This window comes from Periplaneta americana, chromosome 2, assembly GCF_040183065.1.
Source record: "Periplaneta americana isolate PAMFEO1 chromosome 2, P.americana_PAMFEO1_priV1, whole genome shotgun sequence".
Classification (NCBI taxonomy): domain Eukaryota; kingdom Metazoa; phylum Arthropoda; class Insecta; order Blattodea; family Blattidae; genus Periplaneta; species Periplaneta americana.
In genome coordinates this window covers 135,168,266-135,191,626 of record NC_091118.1, presented here as the reverse complement: position 1 = coordinate 135,191,626, position 23,361 = coordinate 135,168,266, and the positions used below count along the sequence as shown (strand labels likewise).

The window sequence follows — 23,361 nt, the reverse complement described above, 5'->3', positions numbered from 1 at the left end:
TCATATTGGGTTGAGGGAAAACCCCGGAAAAAACCTCAACCAGGTAACTTCTCCCGACCGGGAATCGAACCCGGGCCACCTGGTTTTGCGGCTAGACGTGCTAACCGTTATTCCACAGGTGTGGACGCCTATTTATATGATACACGGGATAAAAACTATAAAAACACGAAACTTAAAGGAAAAAATCTGGAGACAAATGTCAGATGGTCTGAAAGCAAGTAGGGCTATATTTTATTATTTGAAATTCTATTTATATTTAATTTATTTAACTAGCTAGCTAGCTAGTGAGTACAAATTAAAATTATAAAATAAGAGTCAGGCTCTTGTACGGTGTGGTCTTAGCCAATAATATAACATAAAATTTACAAGGACAGTTTACTAAATACAGTAAGTAACTTAATTCAAACCAATAAATAACACACGAGAGTAAAAAAGAAGAAGAAGGAAGAGAAAAAGAGAGAAAAAACACATTTAATATAAATTGACAATGAGACAGAAGCCAGTGGTATTCAATAAAAACATGAATATATTCGACAGAAATAAAAGGTAAAAAATACATACTTTTATTAATATTATATATCATGAACAATTTCATAAATTCCTCTTTTAAAAGCTTCAATTTTAAAATATTTCAAATTTGGAAAATGGTTTGTAATTTTATTAGAAAGTCTTGGGCCGAAACTAGCACCATGTTTAAGAGCTGCACTTGTATGACATTTAGACTCAATTAATGGGAAAGTAGACTTTTGTGTTCGAGTGCGGTATTCATATCGATTAGATTTAGGTTTTATTTGATTTCTGTGGTAGTAAGTTAGTAAACTATATTTATAAAATTTCTTCGATAGTTGATACTTTAAAATCTGTATAAATTAAATTTGTTGGGTAATCCATATTTTTGGTTAGACAAATTTTTATTAATTTTCTGTGTAATAAAATTAATGGATTAAGTACAGATGATGCTACCCCACCCCAATTTATTATACCATATTGTATTATTGATTATACTAAAGCTAAAAATATTATATCTTAACAGTTTACATAATTTTAATCAGAACATAGCAAAGTATCTCTATCATATCATGAATTGCAAAAAACTGAGTTCTGTTCAATCCGAAATAAAGCCTAAACGTATCATCCGAAATCAGTGACAGAAACTCGCCTTTATTTTCGTGAGATATAATGTGACTTCTTATCCAAATTATTCTGGCTTTAATTTTAGGTCTACATTTTCTTTTCATTAACAAAATGTGTTCATATAACTCCATTTTGTCATCATCTGAAGATTGATTCAACATAGTGGCGTTCGTACATCATTTGTAAAGTATACGACAATATACTTAAATACATAACCTGTACTATTTCCTCCAACGAGTGATTACTACAATCACAAAAATACTCTCTGCATGAAGGCAATGCATAGATGATAGCTATAACTCGCTGTAGTGTGTGGAGGAAGGCTCTTTGCCTCTTTCTCGCTAGCGAGATCTCTCCAAGTGTGTAACTGGCCTAAAGGCAAAGTTATTGTGAAAATCTGTGTGTATTCTTAAACACAATTGTTTATACAAGCGTGACATAGCAACTAAATGCATATCGAAAAAATAACAATCCCTCTAAAACATAATGGTGTCTGCATGGAACAGAACTGTTAATATGTACAGGAAGATACAGTCATTTAACTCTGGGAACTTCCTTAAGAATAAGCTTACATATTTCTCATTATCAACAACATATCTTCACATTGGTATCATCATCGTGCCGTCGTCATCATCATCACCATCAACAGCAGCATTTAGAAATTTAAGTCTGTAGAGCTTCGTTAGGTCTTATGAAGTTACAAATTGTTCGATCCAGTGCTTTTTTGATTCGCCTACGTTTCTCCTACATGCAGATTTACGTTACCGGTTAACATTAGCTGTGACACGTGGTCATTATCTCTGTTGTCAATAGACCTAATATCCAAATCAATTTATTCTATAATGCTTCATCTATTAAACTAAATGTTTGCTATTGTTTTATCGCAGAAATATAAGATTCCAATAAGAGCTTATTAATAAAGCCAAGTCAGAGACCGACAGACAGAGATCATGTCAGAGACAGGAAACGAAGAAGATACAGAAAAAATGCCTAGACGTTAAAACATTTCTTTAAAAATACGATTGTTACAAGGATCAGGAAATTCCAGCTGTAACAAGGGTGCTCTATCATCTTAACTAGACTCCTTCCATTTAACTCGCCCCGCATCTCTCAAACAACGATAAAAGGAAACTCTAATTAGGTCCTACATGCTTTTAGGTTAGCTTCTGGACGAAGAGAGTAATGAACCTCTTTCATTGTTGACTAGCAAAAGTAAACCCTTAATTTTTCATTGTGTATAATGATGTACTTTCCTCTTAAGCAAAATATTCCTTAGTAGCAAAAATTAAAGATATTGTAATAAATTTTCGAAAGGCTATGGGAAGCAACTGAAGTTCTAATGGTGGATAACAAGCCTACAATAAGTACAGGCCAGTTACTTTATGGTGACATTATTAAATAAGTATACAATAAATTTTCAATCTTAAGACATATCAACTTGCAAATGTTTATTTGCTATTTAATAAAATATATGAACGTTTTCGGCGTTTGGGGCATCTTCAGATATAACAAAAAACATATAATCTGGACCTATAATAATAAATTACGCAAATAACAAAGAATAAAGAACAATGTATGTATGCAATACATGAGATTCATGAGCTTTATGTAAAATATGACATAATACAGGATAATTATTGATATAATCTTTAGATTTTGAAATTGAATTGGACGAACATTTTATACATATAGCTCATGTTACAAATAAAATATACAATTATGATTAAAATTTGTCAATAATGTTAACATTTTAAAATTTATAATGATGATTGATAAAATAGATATTTTAAGAGTAATCATTAGTTGAGGATTGTCGTAGGATATACGATAATTTGCGTAGTTGATGTTCGTGTGTTATGTATGTGTTTCATCTGAAAATTGAGATGGAGAAATGGTAAGTGAAAAAATATATAAGAGTTATTATATAGAGACTCAGGTAATAATTATTATAAGACTACTTATTGAAAAACGTTCGCTAATGAACTAATGTTATTTTATGTTGGAGATTGCTGTTTTAATTATCTGACTTTGTGACATCTTATTGATTATAATTCACCAGGCATATTGAAATATAAAAATGAATTGTAAATTTATGGTGACAGCTCTGGCCTGGCGACGCAGTGGTTTGGGCGAGTTCACTGCTTGTTCGAAGGGGTGTTCCTTTTAGTCTTCCCCTGGCTGCGCTAGCGGTCACATCTCGGGAGCGTTAGTGTGGGCGTACAGTCGCGCTAAGGACGTACTACACCACCACTGTCTTGTATATTGCAATTTAATGTGTTTGTTACGTACATTTCATTTAGTTACTTAAATAGTTGTAGTGCTTCTGTTTTGTATTGTTCAGTATGTAGTATTTATTGTCTAGATTCACTGCTATTTTCTGTTTGTGAAAATGCTGCCTGTTAGAAGCAAACTGAAAGGTCGGGTATTGCATTCGCAGTTGCGAGAAGTCGTGAGCAACGTGTAGCGCTTTATGAAGATAGCGTCGGAAGAAAAACGTAACAAATGTTGGAAAACTTGTAGCAGAGTTTACCGCTGTGTCTGAGAGCTGTGTTAGCCAAATAATAAGGGAGACTAAAGACATTGATAATCGGCGCCAAAATCAACTGTGGGCAACTTTAATGGAGCTGTCATAAGACGAACCAAAGCACGAATTCTATATTTCACAGAAATAGCGGCCCACACTTAAAAAATATATATTATTGAAATTGAGACTGTCGACTTTCAGGGAAGCATCTCGACTATGAGGAAAGTTATTTTGAAATTAGGATTTCATTGAAAAAAAACACAAAATAATCGCCAAATTCTGGTCGAGCATCACAGCATTAGGGCCAAAAGTTTGCAGTATTTGAGGAAAATAAAGAAGTACAGAGAAGAAGGCCGCTCCATCTTTTACATTGATGATGATATGATGATGGTGGTGGTGGTGGTGGTGGTGGTGGTGGTGGTGGTGGTGGTGGTGGTGGTGGTGGTGGTGGTGGTGGTGGTGGTGGTGGTGGTGGTGGTGGGAAAGGTAACAGTGAAGCACTGATGAACATTACCGATATTTCCGCATGAGTATATTTCATTGTTAATTAGTGATTAACTGTTAAATATAGTGATTCGATTGCTGCTCAGTGTATTTCCACATTAGTGTTTATTAGTGATTATTATTCCGAACTTCTGCTCATTGTATTTCCAAATTGGTTTACTTCTTTATTGTTTATTATTGTTCCGAACTCCTGCGCATTGTATTTCTATTAGTTTACTACATTAGTGTTTATTAGTGATTATTGTTCCAAACTGCTGCTCATTGTATTTCCATATTAGTTTACTTCTTTAGTATTTATTATTGTTCCGAACTCCTGCTCATTGTATTTCCATTAGTTTACTACTTTAGTGTTTATTAGTGACTATTGTTCCGAACTGTTGCTCATCGTATTTCCACATTAGTTTACTTCTTTAATGTTTATTATTGTTCCGAACTGCTGCTCATTGTATTTCCATGTTAGTTTACTTCTTTAGTGTTTATTAGTGACTATTGTTCCGGAGTATGGAGCTCAAAATTATGCAGACGCTGCAACGTGAGACTTCATTTCTAATATGACTGTATTTCCCTCCCTCCATTCGCTCCGGCTCGGATCGGTCTCCCTCCCACAGTCGAACTTTCTCCTCTCTCGCGTCGACGAGCTGTCACCATAAAGTAACTGGGCTGTATAATGTGAGTTCTGGAAATTATTATAAATAAGGTGCATCAGATAAGGAGAATAATTAAAAATTAGAAAAACCATAATTATCATAAACTTCATTAATACAACGAAACACATGAACACATAAAATTGCATAACTCGTCATAAGCATATTTAAGATTCTGAAGTGTAGCAATTTTGGAACACTTTATAATGAAAAAATTACTCACAGAAACGAATTTCCTTAGGAGGTCGATAACAAAGTCTAAATTAGAAATGACAGAATAAGTACAAGAGCAAATAAGTTGTAACGATCGATTTTAATATTTCGGATGGTAATTATTCAAGTTTGGCTATTTGAAAGAATGGCGAACGAAAGACTAACTAAAGATTCATTCATTCATTCATTTATTTTATTCCATAGATCTTACATGAGCAATGAAACTTTAAGATGTGGAACATGTCAACATTTTACAATATTACAATTACAATTTTTACAAATTTTTATAGTTTTACAATTTAGTAATTTTCTACAATTTTTACAATGTTGTACAATATTTTTTTACATTTTGGCGAGATGTAGTGAGATGAAATTCTATTGTGAACTGATCTTCAGGTAGACATAGGAAAGATGAAATCCAGAAAAAAAAATTCAGCGTGAAATGACAGAAAAACGGGAAATAGAAGTGGTTCAGTGGCAGAATAAATGAACTTAGATTTGAGGTACTGAAGATATTTTGTTATGAATCTGATTTGTCAATTGAATTATTGATTGGACTTGTTAAATTGGATATGGTGGCATGCCAAAACTATAAAATTCAAGTTCTATGAAGCATTTCGGATTTTCTGACTTGGCCTTTGGATCCAATTTCCTGACTTGGCCGTCGTGTCTGATTTGTTGACTTGGCCGTCGGATCTGATTTGCTGACTTGGCTGCCGGGTCAAATTTCCTCACTTGGCCGTCGGTCTGATTTGCTGACTTGACCGTCGGGTCTAATTTGCTGATTTGGCAGTCGGGGCAGATTTCCTGACTTGGCCGTCGGGTCAAATTTCCTGACTTGGCCGTCGGGTCAAATTTCCTGACTTGGCCGTCGGGTCAAATTTCCTGACTTGGCCGTCTGGTCAAATTTCCTGACTTGGCCGTCGGGTCTGATTTCCTGAATTGGCCATCGGGTCTGATTTCCTGAATTGGCCGTCGGGTCTGATTTCCTCAATTGGCCGTCGGGTCTGATTTCCTCAATTGGCCGTCGGGTCTGATTTCCTCAATTGGCCGTCGGGTCTGATTTCCTCAATTGGCCGTCGGGTCTGAATTGCTAACTTGTCTGTAGGGTCTGATTTACTAACTTATCTGTAGGATCTGATTTGCTGACTTGTTCGTCGGGTATGATTTGCTGACTATGCCATCGGGTCTGATTTCCTGACTTGGCCCTCGAGTCAAATTTCCTGACTTGGCCTTCGGGTCAAATTTCCTGACTTCCCTGTAGGATATGATTTGCTGACTTGCCTGCAGGGTCTGATTTGCTGACTTGTTCGTCGGGTCTGATTTCCTGACTTGGCCATCGGGTCTGATTTCTTGACTAGGCCCTCGAGTCAAATTTCCTGACTTGTCCGTCGGGTCTGATTTCTTGACTAGGCCCTCGAGTCAAATTTCCTGACTTGTCCGTCGGGTCTGATTTCCTGACCTGGCCCTCGGGTCTGATTTGCTGACTTAGCCGTCGGGTCGAATTCTGCTCGATTGTCGTATTCATTTTCCCTATTTGATTTAACATAGACCTATGATTTTAACTGTCAGTAAACATAGAAAATAGTGTTGCTATGCGAGTATTCTGTATTTATGATTGGTCGAAAGCTAGCAGATTGTTGTGTAAAGAGCATAGTCGTGAGTTCGAATTTCACCTAGCACTTTTGTCCGTTGTATGGTGTAATATAAACACTAGCACCATATCTCCTTTATCCAAGAGAAAGCCTTACTTCTAATTTACTTTATGAAAAATCCATCGCTCTAAATCGTTATATTTGTATCCAGAACCAAGAATAATAACAACGGCACCATTGAGGACGACTTCATGAAAGTTTTGGATAGAAAAATAAGCTTGATAATTATAAATAGCAACGCTATTTTATGAGTGAACAGCGCCTATTGAATTTTATAGTACGTCTTAAGACAGGGGAGTGTAACGAAGGGTGGTGTCATAAACACAAAAATTCTCCTCTTTACATGTATTTACTGTATTTTGTTTTTCCCCCTTTTTTCTGTTTTACCCTGGGTGTTTTTCGGTTACCTTTTCTTGAAATTATTCTCCTTTCTTCACACACTTATCCCTCATTACCCTACTTTTTATTTTCATCTTCTCCTGCTCAGTGATGTCTCTCTCGTCTTTCTTGTTTCCTCACCTTTCTCCTCACTTTCTCCTCAACCTCCTCTTCATCATCCTTCTCTACATTCTCCTCCCCATTCTCCTGTTTTTCCTCATTCTTCTGCTCTTCTTCATCTTTCATCTTCCCGTCCTCCACTTCGTCAACCCCTCTTCTCATCCTTCTTATTTTACTCCTCATCCGTTTTTTCCTTTTCATCCTTCTCATTTTCCTAATTACTCTTCTCCATTTCTTCATCATCCTGCTCCTTCTCCTCATCATCCTTCTCCTCCTCCTCATTCTCTCTCCTCCCTATCCTTTCACTCTCTTCATTCTCTCTCCTCGCCTTTTTTTCGTCTTCGCCTCCTCGCCTTTCTTCTTCTCGCCTTTTTTTCGTCTTCGCCTCCTCCTCGCCTTTCTTCTTCTTCTTTTCTTCTTCTCCTCGACTTTTTTCTTCTTCGCCTCCTCGCCTTCTTCTTCTTCTTCTTTTCTTCTCGCGTTTTTTCTTCTTCGCCTCCTCCTCGCCTTCTTCTTCTTCTTTTCTTCTCCTCGCGTTTTTTCGTCTTCGCCTCCTTCTCGCCTTCGTTTTCTTCTTCTCGCCATTTTTTCTTCGCCTCCTCGCCTTTCTTCTTCTTCTCCTTCTTCTCTTCTTCTCCTCGCGTTTTTTCTTCTTCGCCTCCTCCTCGCCTTCTTCTTTTCTTCTTCTCTCGCCTTTTTTTTCTTCGCCTCCTCCTCGCCTTTCTTCTTCTTCTTTTCTTCTCCTCGCCTTTTCTTCATCTTCGCCTCCTCGCCTTCTTCTTCTTCTTTTCTTCTTCTCCTCGCCTTTTTTTCGTCTTCGCCTCCTCCTCGCCTTTCTTCTTCTTCTTCTTCTTCTTCTTCTCCTTTTCTTCTTCTCGCCTTTTTTCGTCTTTGCCTCCTCGCCTTTCTTCTTCTTCTTCTTCTTCTTCTTCTTTTCTTCTTCTCGCCTTTTTTTGTCTTCGCCTCCTCCTCCCCCCCTCGCCTTTCTTCTTCTTCTTTTCTTCTTCTCGCCTTTTTTCTTCTTCGCCTCCTTCTCCTCCTCGCCTTTCTTCTTCATCTTCTTTTTCTCCTTTTCTTCTTCTCGCCTTTTTTTCGTCTTCTCCTCCTTCTCGCCTTTCTTCTTCTTCTTCTTCTTCTTTTCTTCTCGCCTTTTTTGTCTTCGCCTCCTCCTCTTCCTCCTCCCCCTCGCCTTTCTTCTTCTTTTCTTCTTTTTCTCGCCTTTTTTCGTCTTCGCCTCCTCCTCCTCGCCTTTCTTCTTATTCTTCTTCTCCTCATTTCCTTCATATTCTCTTCCCACTCGCCTTTCTTCTTTTTCCAAAGTGTTTTCTTCACTTCCTCGGCTTTATTTTTCCTCTTCCTCACCTTTCTCCTATCTTTCTCCACATTTTTTCTCTCCTGCGTATCCTTCTTCGTCTAGTATTCTTCTCATTTTCTTTTCCACATATTTCTTTCTTCTGCTTACTCTTTTTTACTTGTCATTACATCTTTCTTCGTTTCTTATACGCCTTCCCACCCTTCCTCCTTTATGTTAATCCATGACAAGTTTGGTCCTCTGAATTTATCTTCTCATCGGTGTCTCGGAGTCCTGCAGGGCTGTATAATGTTTACTTTTTTATGTATGCATAATAACATGTTTTGAAAGTCTCAATGAATCCATTAATTTTAAATGCTCTATTGTAAACTGTTGTCATGAGTTCTTCCTCTTCATAAATCTGTTACCCTTCGCATGTTGTTACGTTGTATTTTATCGTTTTCGAGAAATGGAGTTCAGCATTTATTCTTAATGTCGAATTTTCAGTCCTAAATGTCTCGACATGATTGTAACAGTTTTTACAGCAATATTAAAACCATGCATTATAGTCCCACATTTATTGCAGGAGTATTGACACGCACACAGACGTAAAACCAGCTACTCGTCGTTCGCTTCGTAGAGCAGTTCCCGGTATACTGTCTAGCAGCTGTTACACAATACGTTTGACAATCGCTCTGTCGTAAAAGCCATCACACTCGCACCGCAAAGGCTGGTGAATTATACAGCTAACTACTGGCTGAAGTGCCAAGGATTTGGTTACAGAAATAGGGAATAATAAAACAAAATGGTTTGGAATAAGATCTAAAAGAAACTAATGCTTCCTCTCGAGTCTTTAACATCCGGGAAATACCAGTCAGGTCAAGCGGAAGTACCAAAATTAATCTATCATAGTTATACAGGATGAAAGAAAAAGTAAGCAGCATTTTTTATTTATTCATCATAGTCAAAGGCTTCAAGAGTATCTTTATAAACAATTTCGTCTTTCCGCTTTAAGTTCGGACAGAGTTTATTCTCGATGTTCATTAGGTTTATAATGACGAACTTATTTTATAATGACTGAATCCATTTACCAAATAAATATTTATTTGCAATTTATTTTTGTTTTATTTTTTTTACTTCAATATTTGCTACACATCTTGAGTAATCGTAATAAAATATTGCTCCAGTTCCACTTGAATACTAATGAATAGTTTTTTGTCATATTGTATGCTTTATTCAGTGTCATTACTAGGGTACGGATTTTTAGGTCGTTAAAATGTAATTTTAGGTGCCTAAAATAGGCTTAAAAGTGTAGGAAGTACTCTCTAAAGAATTAAAAATAGGCTCTAACAAAAAATAATGTTTACTTTAAAAACATGTTCCAAATCTTCAGGAATTTACTTCTAGAATTTAATAATTTTAAATGCTTATACACCGTTACCACCACCATCACCACTACTACTACTACTACTACTACTACTACTACTACTACTACTACTACTACTACTACTACTACTACTACTACTACTACTACTACTACTACTACTACTACTACTACTACTACTACTACTACTACTACTACTACTACTACTACTACTACTACTACTACTACTACTACTACTACTACTACTACTACTACTACTACTACTACTACTACTACTACTACTACTACTACTACTACTACTACTACTACTACTACTACTACTACTACTACTACTACTACTACTACTACTACTACTACTACTACTACTACTACTACTACTACTACTACTACTACTACTACTACTACTACTACTACTACTACTACTACTACTACTACTACTACTACTACTACTACTACTACTACTACTACTACTACTACTACTACTACTACTACTACTACTACTACTACTACTACTACTACTACTACTACTACTACTACTACTACTACTACTACTACTACTACTACTACTACTACTACTACTACTACTACTACTACTACTACTACTACTACTACTACTACTACTACTACTACTACTACTACTACTACTACTACTACTACTACTACTACTACTACTACTACTACTACTACTACTACTACTACTACTACTACTACTACTACTACTACTACTACTACTACTACTACTACTACTACTACTACTACTACTACTACTACTACTACTACTACTACTACTACTACTACTACTACTACTACTACTACTACTACTACTACTACTACTACTACTACTACTACTACTACTACTACTACTACTACTACTACTACTACTACTACTACTACTACTACTACTACTACTACTACTACTACTACTACTACTACTACTACTACTACTACTACTACTACTACTACTACTACTACTACTACTACTACTACTACTACTACTACTACTACTACTACTACTACTACTACTACTACTACTACTACTACTACTACTACTACTACTACTACTACTACTACTACTACTACTACTACTACTACTACTACTACTACTACTACTACTACTACTACTACTACTACTACTACTACTACTACTACTACTACTACTACTACTACTACTACTACTACTACTACTACTACTACTACTACTACTACTACTACTACTACTACTACTACTACTACTACTACTACTACTACTACTACTACTACTACTACTACTACTACTACTACTACTACTACTACTACTACTACTACTACTACTACTACTACTACTACTACTACTACTACTACTACTACTACTACTACTACTACTACTACTACTACTACTACTACTACTACTACTACTACTACTACTACTACTACTACTACTACTACTACTACTACTACTACTACTACTACTACTACTACTACTACTACTACTACTACTACTACTACTACTACTACTACTACTACTACTACTACTACTACTACTACTACTACTACTACTACTACTACTACTACTACTACTACTACTACTACTACTACTACTACTACTACTACTACTACTACTACTACTACTACTACTACTACTACTACTACTACTACTACTACTACTACTACTACTACTACTACTACTACTACTACTACTACTACTACTACTACTACTACTACTACTACTACTACTACTACTACTACTACTACTACTACTACTACTACTACTACTACTACTACTACTACTACTACTACTACTACTACTACTACTACTACTACTACTACTACTACTACTACTACTACTACTACTACTACTACTACTACTACTACTACTACTACTACTACTACTACTACTACTACTACTACTACTACTACTACTACTACTACTACTACTACTACTACTACTACTACTACTACTACTACTACTACTACTACTACTACTACTACTACTACTACTACTACTACTACTACTACTACTACTACTACTACTACTACTACTACTACTACTACTACTACTACTACTACTACTACTACTACTACTACTACTACTACTACTACTACTACTACTACTACTACTACTACTACTACTACTACTACTACTACTACTACTACTACTACTACTACTACTACTACTACTACTACTACTACTACTACTACTACTACTACTACTACTACTACTACTACTACTACTACTACTACTACTACTACTACTACTACTACTACTACTACTACTACTACTACTACTACTACTACTACTACTACTACTACTACTACTACTACTACTACTACTACTACTACTACTACTACTACTACTACTACTACTACTACTACTACTACTACTACTACTACTACTACTACTACTACTACTACTACTACTACTACTACTACTACTACTACTACTACTACTACTACTACTACTACTACTACTACTACTACTACTACTACTACTACTACTACTACTACTACTACTACTACTACTACTACTACTACTACTACTACTACTACTACTACTACTACTACTACTACTACTACTACTACTACTACTACTACTACTACTACTACTACTACTACTACTACTACTACTACTACTACTACTACTACTACTACTACTACTACTACTACTACTACTACTACTACTACTACTACTACTACTACTACTACTACTACTACTACTACTACTACTACTACTACTACTACTACTACTACTACTACTACTACTACTACTACTACTACTACTACTACTACTACTACTACTACTACTACTACTACTACTACTACTACTACTACTACTACTACTACTACTACTACTACTACTACTACTACTACTACTACTACTACTACTACTACTACTACTACTACTACTACTACTACTACTACTACTACTACTACTACTACTACTACTACTACTACTACTACTACTACTACTACTACTACTACTACTACTACTACTACTACTACTACTACTACTACTACTACTACTACTACTACTACTACTACTACTACTACTACTACTACTACTACTACTACTACTACTACTACTACTACTACTACTACTACTACTACTACTACTACTACTACTACTACTACTACTACTACTACTACTACTACTACTACTACTACTACTACTACTACTACTACTACTACTACTACTACTACTACTACTACTACTACTACTACTACTACTACTACTACTACTACTACTACTACTACTACTACTACTACTACTACTACTACTACTACTACTACTACTACTACTACTACTACTACTACTACTACTACTACTACTACTACTACTACTACTACTACTACTACTACTACTACTACTACTACTACTACTACTACTACTACTACTACTACTACTACTACTACTACTACTACTACTACTACTACTACTACTACTACTACTACTACTACTACTACTACTACTACTACTACTACTACTACTACTACTACTACTACTACTACTACTACTACTACTACTACTACTACTACTACTACTACTACTACTACTACTACTACTACTACTACTACTACTACTACTACTACTACTACTACTACTACTACTACTACTACTACTACTACTACTACTACTACTACTACTACTACTACTACTACTACTACTACTACTACTACTACTACTACTACTACTACTACTACTACTACTACTACTACTACTACTACTACTACTACTACTACTACTACTACTACTACTACTACTACTACTACTACTACTACTACTACTACTACTACTACTACTACTACTACTACTACTACTACTACTACTACTACTACTACTACTACTACTACTACTACTACTACTACTACTACTACTACTACTACTACTACTACTACTACTACTACTACTACTACTACTACTACTACTACTACTACTACTACTACTACTACTACTACTACTACTACTACTACTACTACTACTACTACTACTACTACTACTACTACTACTACTACTACTACTACTACTACTACTACTACTACTACTACTACTACTACTACTACTACTACTACTACTACTACTACTACTACTACTACTACTACTACTACTACTACTACTACTACTACTACTACTACTACTACTACTACTACTACTACTACTACTACTACTACTACTACTACTACTACTACTACTACTACTACTACTACTACTACTACTACTACTACTACTACTACTACTACTACTACTACTACTACTACTACTACTACTACTACTACTACTACTACTACTACTACTACTACTACTACTACTACTACTACTACTACTACTACTACTACTACTACTACTACTACTACTACTACTACTACTACTACTACTACTACTACTACTACTACTACTACTACTACTACTACTACTACTACTACTACTACTACTACTACTACTACTACTACTACTACTACTACTACTACTACTACTACTACTACTACTACTACTACTACTACTACTACTACTACTACTACTACTACTACTACTACTACTACTACTACTACTACTACTACTACTACTACTACTACTACTACTACTACTACTACTACTACTACTACTACTACTACTACTACTACTACTACTACTACTACTACTACTACTACTACTACTACTACTACTACTACTACTACTACTACTACTACTACTACTACTACTACTACTACTACTACTACTACTACTACTACTACTACTACTACTACTACTACTACTACTACTACTACTACTACTACTACTACTACTACTACTACTACTACTACTACTACTACTACTACTACTACTACTACTACTACTACTACTACTACTACTACTACTACTACTACTACTACTACTACTACTACTACTACTACTACTACTACTACTACTACTACTACTACTACTACTACTACTACTACTACTACTACTACTACTACTACTACTACTACTACTACTACTACTACTACTACTACTACTACTACTACTACTACTACTACTACTACTACTACTACTACTACTACTACTACTACTACTACTACTACTACTACTACTACTACTACTACTACTACTACTACTACTACTACTACTACTACTACTACTACTACTACTACTACTACTACTACTACTACTACTACTACTACTACTACTACTACTACTACTACTACTACTACTACTACTACTACTACTACTACTACTACTACTACTACTACTACTACTACTACTACTACTACTACTACTACTACTACTACTACTACTACTACTACTACTACTACTACTACTACTACTACTACTACTACTACTACTACTACTACTACTACTACTACTACTACTACTACTACTACTACTACTACTACTACTACTACTACTACTACTACTACTACTACTACTACTACTACTACTACTACTACTACTACTACTACTACTACTACTACTACTACTACTACTACTACTACTACTACTACTACTACTACTACTACTACTACTACTACTACTACTACTACTACTACTACTACTACTACTACTACTACTACTACTACTACTACTACTACTACTACTACTACTACTACTACTACTACTACTACTACTACTACTACTACTACTACTACTACTACTACTACTACTACTACTACTACTACTACTACTACTACTACTACTACTACTACTACTACTACTACTACTACTACTACTACTACTACTACTACTACTACTACTACTACTACTACTACTACTACTACTACTACTACTACTACTACTACTACTACTACTACTACTACTACTACTACTACTACTACTACTACTACTACTACTACTACTACTACTACTACTACTACTACTACTACTACTACTACAGGAACAACAAATATCTAACTAGTTGTACGTAAACTAAACAATTAAATGTGAAAAATAAGTTTTAGACATTAATTCAGTACAGAAACAAGTCAAATATAATCAATTTTTACCTAGTCTTGTCCGTTAATGTCCATAATTAGCTTCACAATAAATTACTAATACTTTTTCTAAATTTGCAACTAAAAGCAATGCCGTCTGTCACTTAACACAAATTTGTGTGCTGAAAATGAACGCTCCACATCCACTGAAGTAACAGGAGCGTACTTCAATTTTGGCACTAGTTGGGCAGGAAACCGTGTTCTTCCCTGCTAGGATATCTGAAGAAGTACGCAAGTCCTTCAGTCCTACATTTTTCTGCAGAACTTGCTCCAGTTTATCCCTACTTAATTTCCAATAGAACCACGAACACATTCGGAAGTTAAAATACATATTTTCGAAATTAGAATCATTGTTTTGACCACACGCGATTCTGTGCGTGCAAGCGTGTCTATGCGCATAAGTAACAGTTATAAAATGTAGTCTATACAAAATAAATGTTGTTAATCAAATTGTAGAATAAATTCAGTATGCACAATTTTATAAATGAGTTTGACAGTCTCACTTTCATTTGAGAAACTATATTATAGGCCTATAGATTATTTTATTATTAGAACTGTATATAGCCATATGTATATTAATGGTCTCGCGGCTTGCGTCTGTCGTGCAACTATACATTAGGAAAGCGTGTTGTTTGAAGGCTATTTCCTAGAACTAGAATATTTAAATATAGGCTAGTGTTAATACTGTAGGAATTAGTTTCATATAACTTTCTCCTACTAATTCTGTAACATAATTCAGCTGGACAAAATGGTATTTCATCGTATCTAGGGCAGGATAAGGGGCAAACCAAGCATTTTTGCAATATTCCCGTAAAACACGGAACAGATGGCAACCCTAATACAGACTGCCATAGCAGCAAACAAGTTTATTCAGTGGCCTTATATATATTCTGTAATAATTCTCTTAATTATTATAATTGTATATTTTTCAAGTAATTTAGATGCCTCAATAAGGTATTCTAATCCCACATGAAATCATTTTTGACCTGATACCAAACCGACACATAGGCTACGGAGTTCCAGCACATCAGAAGTCAACACGTTTGAGACCCGATTGCTTCCTCCAATGTTCATTTGTAAATCTGGTATTCACTAGGAAGGGAACTACCTAAAGCCTTCTGTGATATCTCTAAGCTTGCAAATTCAATTTACATAATTGTGTCATCTTATCTCACCTTTTGACAAGGGAACTCTGCCACATTCCCGCCTCCAATTACACACCGATTAATTAGTCCTGACAGCTCAGCGACGCGAAAGAGGGGAAGTAACAGGAGTGGTGGGGAGAGCTCCGGAATAGAGATAAGGGCGAGTGATCGGTAAAGGAATGCAGTACAGCTTAACTGTACTAGAAACATAAGTCTCTGCCGCACGTATGACATCCGATCGCTCCGAAGGAAAGCGAGAGACTAACCCAAACACTCCTTGGCGAAACTAAATGGACTCGCCTGACCCAGGCGCACATCGCCGGGAACTGTCAGGACTAAATAATCGTACTGTACCATAACACTTTCACAAAAGATAACAATTGGTAGGAAAAGACTATACATTGCGTATTACGTTTCGCAATCGTATGTAAGACACATTAATTTGTTTTAATTGTTCACGTTTTGTATACTATTAATGCCCGATACTTATGCAACTCGCCAATCACCAATGTACGGCGTGACTCCTGTATATACGGATTCACAGTGCAATTACCTTGTTGTTTAGTCAACTGTTCGAAGACAAGTCTGAACCTCACAAGTGATACCAAGAAAGCACCACTTATGAGGCAATTAGGCCAGGTAATGGGGTAAGGTGGCCAGTTCCTTTCCCCCGCTCATTTGTATATAACGCAAAAAGATGTCGTACAACTGTTCAGCAGTGCGTCTGTCAAAACTGGATGACTGTATAACGACGAATTGAAAATCACGCGAAACTTTCTCCTTCAGAATTTTCATAATAGGGTAGGGATTGTAACCGGTGCGGTCTGTGAGCCATAGCTGTACTGCACATTTATGTAAACACTGCTGTCTCAAGAGAGTCTAGCAGATACAGACCTACCGTGACCTACCACAATTGCAACGGCACCAGAGCATCCTAGTGTTGAAAATTCAAGCCAATCCGTATATACAGGCGTCACGCCGTACATTGGTGATAGACGAGTTGCATAAGTACCTTTTGTGAAAGTGTTACGGTAATTAGAGGCGGGAATGTGACAGAGTTCCCTTATGAGATGTAATAGTGCACAAAACTGATGTATAGAGTTTCAATATTATTGAACCAATCCAGCCTCTAGAACAGGGATGCGACTCTTACTAGTAATTCTGAGCGCGAGCTTTTTTAAGCTCTCTCCATAAGCGCGGAGCTTTTCTGCCTGAAGCACAAGGGTGTACAGCACATACAACGTTGCAGACCATGACAGATCGCAAGCGAGATTACAATACAGATTTTAATGATAAGTAGAAGGTTCAGTTTTTATATAATGAACATGGCGGTGAAGTACAGTGTTTAATAAGTAAAAAAATATACTATATTATTTGTAAAGAAATATCAAACGTCAGTACGAAACACAACACAAGATAGAGACATTATTCTGGAGAAGAGAGAAATTGATTTCAGACAAGAAATAATGCTGAAAAATTAAGAAAATCCACGTATTTTTTTTTTGTTTTATAATCGTAATTATATTTGAAACTGTTTTAAATGCTTTAACCATATAATCAATGCGGTGTATGAGTTGAGAGAATTTTTAATGCTGTTTTCTCGACTTTAAAATTTTAAGCAGTTTACCGAATGAAAAGCTCCTTGCATAACAGTTATTGTCATATTGGTCTGAAACTTCTCACAAAGATCAATTAAATGTTGATAAATAAAATTTAACTAGCATTTGTATGAAATATTAATATTAATTTTCTTCGGGGAATATTCGTATTGCACTTACAAAGATTAAATATGATGTAATGGTAAATTCATAAAGTTTAAAAATTTATTGTGTTTCTCTATTTAGACTGATCTCCAAAGCTAATTAATTTTTATTCCCATAATTATTTTCAAGATTTTGAGCAAATATGAACTAAAAATGTTAAATACTTTGACGCAAGGAGCCTTTTTAGTGATGTCAATATAACATATATTTACAAAAAATATAATTTCAAAACTATTAGACTTAATGACACCAAATTTTGTACAGATTATATAGTATTGTAGATCTGTTTATATAGTTTAAATTTCACAAATTTTGGCCGAAAATTGTGGAAGTTTTAAAAATTATACGTATCCCCTTAAATGATTGACCCCAAAAATTACGATGCTCTTCAATAGCATAATTTAATCAATTTGTTTTTTCTTGTTACGTGCATCTCACAAATCACTCTAAGAAAACTCAAAACATAATCACGACTGGAGAGTAAGGACTACATTTTCACAATCACTCAATCACTCTATTTCAATCGATATTGTCATTATTTTTTCAACAAATGCTCAAAAGTACTTAGAGATCACACACGTCGAGCAGGTAGACCCTATTAGTTTGTCCTAACCAATGAAGTGACGTATTTACATAATAAATAATTGCTTTTAACAAGAAAATGGTTTACAAACAATTAACTCTTCCTATTTCTCTTTTTGTTCTTAAATCCCCTTTCCTTTGCGATTTGTTTATATATGTACATGTATATTAAATAATTGAATAATTAGCCCTATTACATAGCCAGAAAATTAGTAACGCAAGTTATTGTAATAATTGTTGCTTTTATTCGATGTACATGCATGTACATCCCTGATGTCTACGTTACGACGCTATGTAGTGGATGCGCTATGCGCTCGTGATCAAGGTCGAGCTCTTCTACTGTTATTGAGAGCTAATATCATCTCATCCATGCTCTAGAATGACCTAATAGCAGTATAAGATATTTTATTAAAGGAAAGACATCAAACCTTAGATGGGATTCGAAGCTACGACACTTCATTAAAATGCGACGCTCTTTACCCATTGCGTACAAGAATATTTCACATTGCATACTAATATTTTAGTAATCTAACGTTTATGTTTGTATGCATATTTGTAGTAAGTGTAAGATTATAATCATTGACTTTGCACTGTGAACACTTAGAAACAAAAGTTTTATAATAAACATGTTTATTCCACTTGACGGTTTTTTTATCTCTGTATACATATTTTAGTATTTTTTAATTCACGTTCAGGCTCTACTACTTATGAAACTATGGCCACTGGCTTTGTAGCGTAAACACTTGTAAGCCTGTTACAGATCAGTAATAAAGATAAATAGTATACTCCACTCAAAGTACTTCGACACAGCTGTCGGCAATTGCAGAAGTACCTTACTGCAGTAAGACATGTTGTAATTGATGGCAGCCATTTTTGCGAAGTATGTATGAAGATGCTCGAGGTGAACTAAGATTAGGAGGCAAGCTTGGAGTAGAGGATGCACACTAGAGTTCCGAGAGTACACGATTTGGAAAAAGTTTGTTCCAAAATTAAACCTAGGTTGGAGTTTCCTCTTGTCCGTCCATCCTTCTCTGTGTATATGCGTGTTTCTCGCTATAGTTCCAAGCACTGCCGCCGGCGTCTCTAGTAGTTTACTTCGACAGACAGTTTGCAGACAAAAACGTTCGAAAAGTTTACGTTATACACGATTCGTCTGTGAAGAATTTTTAATTCACGGTGTTGCGTATAGAAATGTTAACAATTACGTGTAACAAGGAAGTTGTGAAGTGAAACGTGTTTACTCTATTTTTGCAAATATTTTCTAAGGTATTTACGTTCTTCGTATTTATTAATGTGAATATTATTTTATTTATCTTAATAGAAGTATTTAAAAACGATAAATAATAGTGCCTGTGATAGTGTTACGAGATAATGCAACGTCATTGCTTCCCAATTAGACCGTAACACATGGCATGTGACGAAGTTATGGATTTGTTTTTATGTGCGTTACCTGTATGAGTCTATTTTCGTTCAGTTTTTATTAGAGTGGTGTATCGTCTGTCGTGAAGAGGGAAGTGCTTAATAATCCTGTATTAGTGGAAGAGCAACTAAATGTGAAAGAATAAAACTGTAGTATTGGTGAAAAGAAAATAACCGTGCAACTTAAAACCGACCAGCAAATTAGTATGCTCTAAGTTTGTGGCGGTGCGTTTTTTATGTCATCGTTAAAATTCCTCGTCTGAATGTGTCTGGTTTTCTTTTTTGTGGTTATAGAGATCTGCGGTTTCTTGTTTGTAGAAATGTTTCAGCAGTGATGAAAGTCATTATTCCTGTGACAGTTATTTTTTGGTCTCCATTCTTGTTTAAAGCCTTCACAGAGGGAGAGGGGTGTTCGGCAAGAGTCGTGTGGTTCCAAGGCAACGTGCATCATAATAGCAACAAAATAAAACAACTGTTAATAAAAAAGGAGAGCAAAGGCGTCCGTAAAAAATCGCTTTCTTGTGTTTTAGGATCGTAAAATGAATCTTAGCAAATTTTCTAAATTTATATTGTAGCATCCCCACAGGAAATACGTAATGTATAAACTTAAAACTATTGTAAATGTTATGTTTCGTTCAGCAATCTTTGAACCTTACATCACCGTAACAGAAATTCCGATCTTAAAATAACACGTAAAAATGTATGAATATCTTAATTAAATACAATTTAAATTATTATCAGAATTAACTATAAAACAGTAATGGCGAACACAGATTGAAATCATCACGTCGTACACGGCGGTTTTTAATCTTCCATCTGTTGTAAATAACACAATATACTGTTTCTAATTACATAAAGTAATTTATCCTTCCCATCATTTTACTGTTCTCACATCATGAAAGTTGTACTTGGTGCCCGGATAGTGTCGAGTAGAGACGAAAATTAAACATTACACTCTTCCAATTTTTATTAACAACACTCCAACTATATTGAATTATATACTTCTATATCAGTTGTTCTTGAGGTGGTGTATAGTATCGTTAAAGACGAAGTGCTTACTAATTGTATATTAATGATTAGTTAGATTATGATTTTAAAAATATATTTGTAAAAATATCTAACTTGAATTACTCAACCAATTTATTTTTAATTGTTCTATTTCTATCTCACAATACTTTCCTATGAACAATATTAAATAAGTATGACCGCGAACTTCAAGCGTATCCTATTGTCACAATATATAATACAGTATATATTTTGGGCAGGAATAAAAGGTTGCAATTAAAATATTTGCGAAAAATCATCTTGAAAAATGACATGTTTGTGAATACCACGCTACACGTTAGTTTAATACATTAAATTAAATATTGGAATTTGTGAATTATGGGAACAATTTCTATTACAAATATAGTTACTGTAGTAATAGGAATTAAATATATAATAATCTAAGAATAAAAGCATTACATTACTTCACTTTTACACCAAAATTGTAGAATGGCATTATATCTACATGTTGTTAAATAAATTGCATTTTATATCACTTAATTGTACGTTCATTGTCGTAACTATTTCATATTAAATACGTTTTCGTGCAGAAAATGAAAGATGGCGATTTAATAAAAGTCACATTTTAAAATAACACAACGCTATATTTACCACATTGCCAATCACATTGAATAAGTTAAAAATATTTAAATCCAAGGTAAAACAGTGGTGATTATAATTTTGCATAACGATCTTACAATTTTTATTTCTATTAGTTCTCTGAGCTTTTTGTTAGCTCTCACATCATGGGAGACCCAGAGTAGATAGGAAAAAAAAATATATATATATATGGCTTTAGGAAAATTCTCGATATATTATACGAGTATTTTTATATAGCCTATGTCATAGGCGAGACTCTACTTACTCGTATTATGTTGTCCGTTGCAGAAGTAATTACAGAAAATGGAAAATGTCTTTTTATTCCGCATCCTCAGTCTCTTTCGGAGTTCGAACCGTATTTTTTATTGGTGATGCCTCAACTAACCATAATAGCGCTGTAGAACTCGAGCTTAAGCATGTTATGACACATTCTTGTAAATAACTAATTACAGAGTGTTAAAAAAAAGTATCCAATATTTTAGAAGGTGCTAGTATGCATCAAAACAAGGAAAAAATGTCTAATAAATATGGGTCCTACAACACATACTTTCTGAGAATGAACACTTGTTCATAGGAAGTGCTCAATGTGATGTCCATTCATGGCAGTGCATTCCTCTGCACTTTAGCGTAAGGAAATTGACCTGTTTATTTTTGATAACGAAAAGTCTAGGGGATTTAGGTTTGAGGAACAAGCAGGCCAAGGTGTGGGGCCTCCCAATCAATCGAGCGGTCCCGAAATGTCAGCGTCAGGTGTTTACGCTTATTGCGGAGAAAATGTGCTGGTGTGCCATCATACATGAATCCATCTGTAGTCTTTGCTGACATGGTACATTCTCCAGCAAGGTAGGCAATATATTAATTAGAAAGTCCTGATAACGAGCCCCAGTTAATCTCTGTGGTAGCACGTATGGCCCTTAATCTATCGCCAAGAACGTCTGTCCATACGTTGATTGAGAATCGGTGCTGATGCCTTATTTCTTCAACTGCATGGGAATTTTCATCAGCCTACACATGCTGATTA

General features: G+C 35.1%; 1 protein-coding gene across 12 annotated transcripts in view; it reads left to right on the top strand.

Annotated features, from left to right (window-relative positions):
• Grip (Glutamate receptor interacting protein) overlaps positions 1-23,361 on the top strand; it is a 214,519-nt gene that overhangs the window by 92,501 nt on the left and 98,657 nt on the right. For 5 of the 12 annotated variants that reach the window (XM_069818477.1, XM_069818475.1, XM_069818480.1 and 2 more), the window contains exon 1: positions 20,363-20,543. The exons of 6 other annotated variants lie outside the window; for them this stretch is intronic. The gene's annotated coding sequence lies outside the window, so the exon portion shown is untranslated. Of the gene's footprint in view, positions 1-20,362; positions 20,544-20,768; positions 20,922-23,361 lie in introns of those variants that run through there. One more of the 12 variants, XM_069818474.1, reaches the window with a different exon arrangement.